The 10,631-nt window shown below is 41.9% G+C and overlaps 1 pseudogene; it reads left to right on the forward strand.

Annotated features, from left to right (window-relative positions):
* Window positions 1-8,653: 8,653 nt before the first annotated feature.
* LOC149256434 (protein NARROW LEAF 1 pseudogene) lies at window positions 8,654-9,987 on the forward strand (annotated as a pseudogene).
* The last annotated feature ends 644 nt before the right edge of the window (window positions 9,988-10,631 follow it).

Genomic DNA, 10,631 nt, shown 5'->3' on the forward strand with positions numbered 1-10,631 from the left:
TGGAAAAAAGGGATACGAGTCACGCCTCTACTGACATTGATCTGAACAGTGTTGCCTGTCATCAAATGGGTATGTAGCACAGGGTAGAGACTTCCATCGGTCAGGGGTAGATCTAATCTTCGATTCATTGCCCATTATTTTTAACAAAAATTTATTTGGGAATATCGACCTCCAAACTAAACTGTTCTATTGAATGACATATGGCAAGCTATTAGTTATTTCAAAAGTGAAAATCTCTACATACGCCACCAATAAGGCATTGGTTCACTAGTGAGGTCAGCATAGTTTAACCCAACCACCAGGCTTCACTATCACTGTGGTCTGCACCACCTAAATGGCATAACAGGAAAGCACGAGGTGATTTTGGTAGAAAAATTACCATCCAGACTTTTCACCTAAAGCAACGGAAGTCACTCATGGGCAAGTTTCTTGAATTAATTCTTATAATTAACCAATAAAAATAAAATGTAGTTTACCTACCACTTGAATCGGTTTAGTATCCTCTGGAAACTTATCCTCTGGCACAGAGCCTCAATCCTGCTTGTATGAGCTCACATCCATTTCCTCAGCATCTAATTTCATTGCTCTGGAACTCTTGGAACCCTGTGGTACAGGCAAATTCAAGGCCTTCTTTGTGTCTCTGATATTTATAGGGACGACTAGATCATCACAATCGACCTGTGGCAGAGCATCTAGATGGTGACCTCTTACAGTCTTGGGACATTTTATTTCCTTGTCTTAGTCAACGCATTTTTGCTCTCTTTTCTGCTTAATTTCTTCACTGATTTCGAGGTCGGAAAGACACCTGTCGTCTTCTTTGGCACATAACCCATACCTTCGGCTCCATCTTCCTCTGCGGAATCTTGTACATATAGCTTCTTGAGTGCCTCTTGCACTTGTGTAGATGGGGATGGGCCATCGCATAGGAGTGTGGGGAACCTTGTGCAGATCCCTTCGTAGAATGAAACCACCACAATTGGAGGCACATAGAATCTAATTTATTGTATTCAACCAAATGTATCAAATCAGACCTGCAACAACATGGCCGTGACCTTCCTCTTTCTTCCCTGGAAAAATCAGACCTGCAACAACATGGCCGTGACCTTCCTCTTTCTTCCCTGGAAAAACCCTGCAATGTGAGGGAAATGAATAAATTTTGATATTTGAGAAATAGAATGCGATGACATGGCGACCTTACTCCTGCTTCCCTGGAAAAAGCTTGGAACGCGAGGGAAATGAGCAAATTTTGATATTTGAAAAACCTGGAGGGAAATTAACAAATTTTGATATTTGAACAAATCTGGAGGGAAATTAACAAATTTTGATATTTGAAAAGCAGAAATGCGGTGAAACCTTGAATGGAACTTAATGAAATGCTTTTGTGTTTTTCAATTGGAATTAAATTCCACAAAATGAAATGTGTAAGTGTTTTCTTTGGCTTAACATGGAGGTATTGCTTATGGTAATAATTAATCATATGATGTTTGTTTTTATGTAGGAAAAATTATTTGAGAGGATTTTGGTTGATTTTTCAATGTAATCATGTTACATTAAAGGTGAATTATGGTGACATAAAAATAAGTTGTGTGTGGTTGAAAAATGCAGAGAAGTCGTAATGTTATAAGATTAATGATTATTTCTAATAAAATGTTTGGTCTAGTGAGACTAACTAATCTATGGAGATGCTCCAATATTAGATAAGAAATTGCAGATAGAACAGAAATCAAATGGAAATAAGGAATTTGTCTGGAGAAGATCATACGGAAGAATCCGAGAGGAATTTCCATGGCAGTCTAACCCTAGGGTTATTTCTAATGCGAAGATGGGTTTTCACTTGCACCTGGGAGCGATAACAGGGCGAGGGAATGGTCACAACGCTAGCAAACAAGGGTCAGTACACCTGGTTTATATTTATCCGCGGCGGTTTGGCAGCTTTTGGTCTCATGGGTTTTCTTGGTCATCTAGTAAGGGGATCGAACAGTGGAGGTGAACATTTTGTTCAGTTAGGCCAATGTCTCTCGGAGGGTGTAGTGCACACCATCACATAGGGATAGTATAACGGAGTACATGTGAACATCATTTTGTATCAACGAGGAACTTGTGGATTATTCTTCTAATTCTATGGAGGCTTCCCAATTTTGGGTTGAGCAGCCACATCAACATCAAACTGGGGTTTCACCGATGATACACCATGAACCAGAAGTCTAGGTTGATGCATTTACCTCAGAGATGGATGATGTGAAGGTTCCCCTAAATGCCCTGGGGTTTTCCCACCCGGGCTCGACAGTAAATCCGAACTTTCTTCAACTACACGAGGATCAAGCTCAACCGGTCCTGAATATCCCATCACCATCGAAGTTACAACACTGGGAACTCGAACAACAAGGTCTCGCGACAAATGTACAAGGGGGTGCCTTATGTGGTAGTTGGGGGAGCGAGCGTTCATGGGACTGATACATATGGTGTCGTAAATATTGGGAATAATGTACCATGCTCATCAGGAGCAAACCCCCAAGGTTAGCGACCTGCTCCTGCAGCTTGCACTTCAAGATGTTTTGATGGCATCACTCATCAGGAACCTGGTATTGAGGATATTAGAGCATCGGATTCGGATGAGTATGAGTCATCAGAGGACGAACAACACCCAATAGACCATGCAAAAAGAACGGGGGGAAGAAAAAAACAAAATGCACTAAGGTGCATGAGAAGGGGGGTCTGTTGGTATTCAGAGAAGGTATCAGTATGTCCCAAGCTACATTTACTAAGAGTATTATGCTTGTTGGAAGGGTTCGTGGTCGAAATTATACCCCTGGGCGATTGAAGCATTGGACTGTGGAAATTTGGGGACATTTATTGGACCAATTGTTGGCGGATATTACCATGACAAGAGGTTGGTTTGCACTCATGTTCACACAACCAGACCGAGCAAATTGGGTCCTGTCAAAATATTGGCATATAGAGATGAGCCCGGTGCTACTCAAGATGTGGTCACCACTCTTTGACTCAAAAAAGGAGAAATTGGGGGCGAGTCTGATATGGGTTAGACTCTCAGTGTTGTCGTTACAATTCTAGTCAGAGGAAATCTTCAGGTGCATTGAGGATGACCTTGGTATCTATCTCGACCATGATAGAACCTACATAGAATCGGTTTTCTTAGCCATTGCGGGGATTCTAGGCCAATCCGGAGCAATTCTAGAGCCTTTATCATGTGGAAAGTTATCACGCATTCCATCAATGTCATTAAGAATGTACTAGCCTAGCGTATTGGAAATGCTGAGCTAGTGCGACTAGGCATTGATGCTTGGTCGGGATGTGGTAATACACACATTTTACCATAGGAGATCAGATAGACACTTGCACTCGATGACATCACTCAGCTCTCACAAATAGCAGATGGAAGAAAATCATCCTAGACCTCATAGAAATGGTTTAATGCACAAGAACTCAGAATACCAAAAAGGTGGAGCATGGTTTGGCATCGTTTCATGGGTGCTTTAGAAGAAGAACACATTAGGATCATTGAAGTGGAGGATGAAATCATATGGGTGGCAACATCACATGGTTCCAGTGGAGGTCATTTGGTGGTGGAGACCATTTTGGAAGCTTAAAGCACCTCAAAAATCCTGCCTATTCATGTGGTTTATACTATTAAATAAAGTGTCCACAAATGATAATCTAAAGTATCGTGCCTATCATGGTCCATCTATATGTTGACTTTGCAAAGATCGAGCTGAAGATATCGATCACCTATTCCTTCACTTCCCTGTGACTAGTCAGGTGTGGCTATAGATTACTCATTCCCTCAACATAGTGCTTAGATGAGATGGGTCTCATCTATCGGATGCCTGGAAAACCTGGTGGAACTCTGTAGCGACACAAAAAATTAGGAACCTCCCTCTGCTAGTATGTTGGGGTATCTGGTTGACCAGGAACCATACTATTTTTTAGGATGCCCCCATACTGTAGCCAGCCACTTGTAACCATATTGCTGCTATAAATCATTTGATCCCTGAAGAATTATCTCTCATTTTTCCTCTGGAACAAAATTGCCACAGGATTTAGATCTTTGGGGACTCTAAGCTTGTTCTAAACTAGATCAACTATGCATATCATTGTCACGTGCACACACTGAGGGGTTTATTGGATGAAGTCGTCACTTTAAAATCACATTATGATTTTATTGTATGCTCACATATATACAGGGAAAGGAATCTAGTTGTTGACTTTCTTTCCAAGGAGGCCACGTAGCAGCACAGGGGGCACTGGCTTATCTGATGTGAGAGATCTAGTGGAAGCGAAAGGGGTGGTTAAGTCCTTAGAAGTAGAACTTGACTCAACCAGTGCCCCCTGTGCTGCTACGTGGCCTCCTTGGAATTCTTGAATCAACCAGTGCCCCCTGTGCTGCTACGTGGCCTCCTTGGAAAGAAAGTCAGCGACTAGATTCCTTTCCCTGTATATATGTGAGCATACGATAAAATCATAATGTGATTTTAAAGTGACGACTTCATCCAATAAACCCCTCAGTGTGTGCACGTGACAATGATATGCAGAGTTGATCTAGTTTAGAACAAGCTTAGAGTCCCCAAAGATCTAAATCATGTGGCAATTTTGTTCGAGAGGAAAAATGAGAGATAATTCTTCAGGGATCAAATGATTTATAGCAGCAATATGGTTACAAGTGGCTGGCTACAGTATGGGGGCATCCTAAAAAATAGTATGGTTCCTGGTCAACCAGATACCCCAACATACTAGCAGAGGGAGGTTCCTAATTTTTTGTGTTGCTACAGAGTTCCACCAGGTTTTCCAGGCATCCGATAGATGAGACCCATCTCATCTAAGCACTATGTTGAGGGAATGAGTAATCTGTAGCCACACCTGACTAGTCACAGGGAAGTGAAGGAATAGGTGATCAATATCTTCAGCTCGATCTTTGCAAAGTCAACATATAGATGGACCATGATAGGCACGACACTTTAGATTATCATTTGTGGACACTTTATTTAATAGTATAAACCACATGAATAGGCAGGCTTTTTGAGGTGCTTTAAGCTTCCAAAACGGTCTCCACCACCAAATGACCTCCACTGGAACCATGTGATGTTGCCACCCATATGATTTCATCCTCCACTTCAATGATCCTAATGTGTTCTTCTTCTAAAGCACCCATGAAACGATGCCAAACCCTGCTCCACCTTTTTGGTATTCTGAGTTCTTGTGCATTAAACCATTTCTATGAGGTCTAGGATGATTTTCTTCCATCTGCTATTTGTGAGAGCTGAGTGATGTCATCGAGTGCAAGTGTCTATCTGATCTCCTATGGTAAAATGTGTGTATTACCACATCCCGACCAAGCATCAATGCCTAGTCGCACCAGCTCAACATTTCCAATACGCTAGGCTAGTACATTCTTAATGACATTGATGGAATGAGTGATAACTTTCCACATGATAAAGGCTCTAGAATTGCCCCGGATTGGCCTAGAATCCCCGCAATGGCTAAGAAAACCGATTCTATGTAGGTTCTATCATGGTTGAGATAGATACCAAGGTCATCCTCAATGCACCTGAAGATTTCCTCTGACTAGAATTGTAACGACAACACTGAGAGTCTAACCCATATTAGACTCGCCCCCAATTTCTCCTTTTTTGAGTTAAAGAGTGGTGACCACATCTTGAGTAGCACCGGGCTCATCTCTATATGCCAATATTTTGACAGGACCCAATTTGCTTGGTCTGGTTGTGTGAACATGAGTGCAAACCAACCTCTTGTCATGGTAATATCCGCCAACAACTGGTCCAATAAATGTCCCCAAATTTCCACAGTCCAATGCTTCAATCGCCCAGGGGTATAATTTCGACCACGAACCCTTCCAACAAGCATAATACTCTTAGTAAATGTAGCTTGGGACATACTGATACCTTCTCTGAATACCAACAGACCCCCCTGCTCATGCACCTTAGTGCATTTTGTTTTTTTCTTCCCCCCGTTCTTTTTGCATGGTCTATTGGGTGTTGTTCGTCCTCTGATGACTCATACTCATCTGAATCCGATGCTCTAATATCCTCAATACCAGGTTCCTGATGAGTGATGCCATCAAAACATCTTGAAGTGCAAGCCGCAGGAGCAGGTCGCTAACCTTGGGGGTCTGCTCCCGATGAGCATGGTACATTATTCCCAATATTTACGACACCATATGTATCAGTCCCATGAACGCTCGCTCCCCCAACTACCACATAAGGCACCCCCTTGTACATTTGTCGCGAGACCTTGTTGTTCGAGTTCCCAGTACTGTAACTTCGATGGTGATGGGATATTCAGGACCGGTTGAGCTTGATCCTCGTGTAGTTGAAGAAAGTTCGGATTTACTGTCGAGCCCGGGTGAGAAAACCCTAGGGCATTTAGGGGAACCTTCACATCATCCATCTCTGAGGTAAATGCGTCAACCTAGACTTCTGGTTCATGGTGTATCATCGGTGAAACCCCAGTTTGATGTTGATGTGGCTGCTCAACCCAAAATTGGGAAGCCTCCATAGAATTAGAAGAATAATCCACAAGTTCCTCGTTGATACAAAATGATGTTCACATGTACTCCATTATACTATCCCTATGTGATGGTGTGCACTACACCCTCCGAGAGACATTGGCCCAACTGAACAAAATGTTCACCTCCACTGTTCGATCCCCTTACTAGATGACCAAGAAAACCCATGAGACCAAAAGCTGCCAAACCGCCGCGGATAAATATAAACCAGGTGTACTGACCCTTGTTTGCTAGCGTTGTGACCATTCCCTCGCCCTGTTATCGCTCCCAGGTGCAAGTGAAAACCCATCTTCGCATTAGAAATAACCCTAGGGTTAGACTGCCATGGAAATTCCTCTCGGATTCTTCCGTATGATCTTCTCCAGACAAATTCCTTATTTCCATTTGATTTCTGTTCTATCTGCAATTTCTTATCTAATATTGGAGCATCTCCATAGATTAGTTAGCCTCACTAGACCAAACATTTTATTAGAAATAATCATTAATCTGATAACATTACGACTTCTCTGCATTTTTCAACCACACACAACTTATTTTTATATTACATTGAAAAATCAACCAAAATCCTCTCAAATAATTTTTCCTACATAAAAACAAACAAACATCATATGATTAATTATTACCATAAGCAATAGCTCCATGTTAAGCCAAAGAAAACACTTACACATTTCATTTTGTGGAATTTAATTCCAATTGAAAAACACAAAAGCATTTCATTAAGTTCCATTCAAGGTTTCACCGCATTTCTGCTTTTCAAATATCAAAATTTGTTAATTTCCCTCCAGATTTGTTCAAATATCAAAATTTGTTAATTTCCCTCCAGGTTTCACCGCATTTCTGCTTTTCAAATATCAAAATTTGTTAATTTCCCTCCAGATTTGTTCAAATATCAAAATTTGTTAATTTCCCTCCCGTTCCAGGTTTTTCAAATATCAAAATTTGCTCATTTCCCTCGCGTTCCAAGCTTTTTCCAGGGAAGCAGGAGTAAGGTCGCCATGTCATCGCATTCTATTTCTCAAATATCAAAATTTATTCATTTCCCTCACATTGCAGGGGTTTTCCAGGGAAGAAAGAGGAAGGTCACGGCCATGTTGTTGCAGGTCTGATTTGATACATTTGGTTGAATACAATAAATTAGATTCTATGTGCCTCCAATTGTGGTGGTTTCATTCTACGAAGGGATCTGCACAAGGTTCCCCACACTCCTATGCGATGGCCCATCCCCATCTACACAAGTGCAAGAGGCACTCAAGAGCTATGATGAAATGAAAGAGACAGAGGAATAGTAGTGGGATGGAGCGCAGCACTAGTATTAGCACCGGCGAAACATATATTGCCGAAAACTATCATATGATGTTGGGTGGATTCGGTTTGGGTTCTCAGGTATATTGTCTCTGCTCAGAACGAAATATTCTGTGCAGAAAATGAAATCCGAATCGGCTTACATTGCTGAGCTGATGTGAAGAATCATACCCAAGTTCAGTTTTCATTTTTTGGGCTCATACCCAAGTTCGTTTTCATTCCTGGGCCACTGTAGAAATTATACCCAAATCTATTCCATTATAGGGTCATTAAAAAAAGCATATCCGAGTGTGTTTCATTGTTGGGTTATTGGGAAAAGAATGCCCAAATCAGTTTGTGTCACTGGGTTGGGTTTAAAATGCCGATAACACCAGCTTCTGCTTTTGTATATTGCCATCTTATACATATTTTATAGCGATGGTAGCGGTGGGTATTTCTAGTTTTTATTTGTTTTTGCTTTCTCAATACAAATCCATGGTTCTCGGCTGAGTCGAGTACAGTAAGTACTGCATTATGTGCTATAGGTCTACTGTTATAGCGGTAGTTTGTGTAGATTTGGAGGTTTTTAACCGTATTTGGAGATGGTGGATGAGCCGCTACAGTTGCTACCCGCTCACTCAGAAGAGGTAGGGGATCCAGTAGGTTCTGCGCTGTTGGCTAGTGAGGTGGTGGTTGGGGTCAAGGAAGAAGTTGGGGAGGAAAACACCGAGGCCACCGAACTTCCCATGTCTCAGGAGAAGAAGCTCAGGTTCAAAGCTCAGGAGCAGCAGCAGTCCTATTGGGATCGTTGCATGTAGGCCCAGTGAGGAGATGGATGTCACGAGAGCTTTACGACTAGGCAGGCGTTACTCAGGATCGATGCAATCAGAAGAGTCAGCCTTGGATCGTGAACAGACTGTGACCGGTAATTCTGGCCGTCATCCACGTTCGGACAGCCCCCCTCTTCAGGCATTTGCATCAGGTGGACAGCATTCTGAAAGTAGTGCAGCTTACTTTCTTTGGCCACCATCAAACCGGCTTAACGGTACTGCTGAGGAGAGGGCAGCTTATTTTGGTGGCGTTCAGAAAGAAGTAGATTCAGATAACACTGGAGCACTTACCAAGCGGACATCAAGACTGCAATTGGTTTTCGCATTAGACAGGGGGTGCTGACAATAATTCCTGCTATTCTTGTGTTTGTGGCTAGAAAGGTGCATAAGCAATGGCTTCTTGATGTCCAGAGGCTACCTTCTGTTCTTGAGGGGCCTGGTGGTGTTTGGTGTGATGTTGATGTTGTTGAATTCTCATATTATGGTGCACCGGCAGCAACACCAAAGGAACAGTTGTATACGGAGCTTGTAGAAGGTTTGCGGGGAAGTGATCAAACCATTGGGTCTGGTTCACAGGTTGCAAGCCAAGAAACATATGGAACATTGGGAGCCATAGTTAAAAGTCGAACTGGCTCTCGTCAGGTTGGATTCTTGTACAAGATTCCGCAGAGGAAGATGGAGCCGAAGGTATGGGTTATGTGCCAAAGAAGACGACAGGTGTCTTTCCGACCTCGAAATCAGTGAAGAAATTAAGCAGAAAAGAGAGCAAAAATGCGTTGACTAAGACAAGGAAATAAAATGTCCCAAGACTGTAAGAGGTCACCATCTAGATGCTCTGCCACAGGTCGATTGTGATTATCTAGTCGTCCCTATAAATGTCAGAGACACAAAGAAGGCCTTGAATTTGCCTGTACCACAGGGTTCCAAGAGTTCCAGAGCAATGAAATTAGATGCTGAGGAAATGGATGTGAGCTCATACAAGCAGGATTGAGGCTCTGTGCCAGAGGATAAGTTTCCAGAGGATACTAAACCGATTCAAGTGGTAGGTAAACTACATTTTATTTTTATTGTTTACTTATAAGAATTAATTCAAGAAACTTGCCCATGAGTGACTTCCGTTGCTTTAGGTGAAAAGTCTGGATGGTAATTTTTCTACAAAAATCGCCTCGTGCTTTCCTGTTATGCCATTTAGGTGGTGCAGACAACAGTGATAGTGAAGCCTGGTGGTTGGGTTAAACTATGCTGACCTCACTAGTGAACCAATGCCTTATTGGTGGCGTATGTAGAGATTTTCACTTTTGAAATAACTAATAGCTTGCCATATGTCATTCAATAGAACAGTTTAGTTTGGAGGTCGATATTCCCAAGTAAATTTTTGTTAAAAATAATGGGCAATGAATCGAAGATTAGATCTACCCTGACCGATGGAAGTCTCTACCCTGTGCTACATACCCATTTGATGACAGGCAACACTGTTCAGATCAATGTCAGTAGAGGCGTGACTAGTATACCTCTTTTCCATTCAGTTCTTGTTCCTATTATCATTTCCATTCCTCTGTTGGGATTACACTTCTACAACACCACCAGTTTTTAAGTGCATGATATATGCAGGGAGATGGGTGGGCTCAAGTTGCTTATCCGTCAAAATTCTATAGTCACAATTCTAGTCTTGTTTTGTTTCTGGTTATGTTTACGTTTCCTATTTCTAGTAAAGTAGGTTTTGTATCTCCAAACCTCAATTTTATAGTGGTAATGTACGCCGTCAGGGAGGTGATTTACGCTTATTATTCCCCAGAAACCTTGAGTCCTATTTCCTGTTCTATTCACCATGTAGTCATGTCTCTTGTTTTGCTTATGTTTTACCCTTTTTGGTAAAATACGCTTAGACTGTGGATTGATATTTTAATAATGCCATAACAAATTTCCTATGAATATAAGGCAAAGTAATGCACAGGACTTGAGTAGGTCATGAAATGTTC

This window comes from Pinus tabuliformis, chromosome 7, assembly GCF_031772625.1.
Source record: "Pinus tabuliformis cultivar Carrire ecotype Pingquan chromosome 7, CPIR1, whole genome shotgun sequence".
NCBI classification, from domain to species: domain Eukaryota; kingdom Viridiplantae; phylum Streptophyta; class Pinopsida; order Pinales; family Pinaceae; genus Pinus; species Pinus tabuliformis.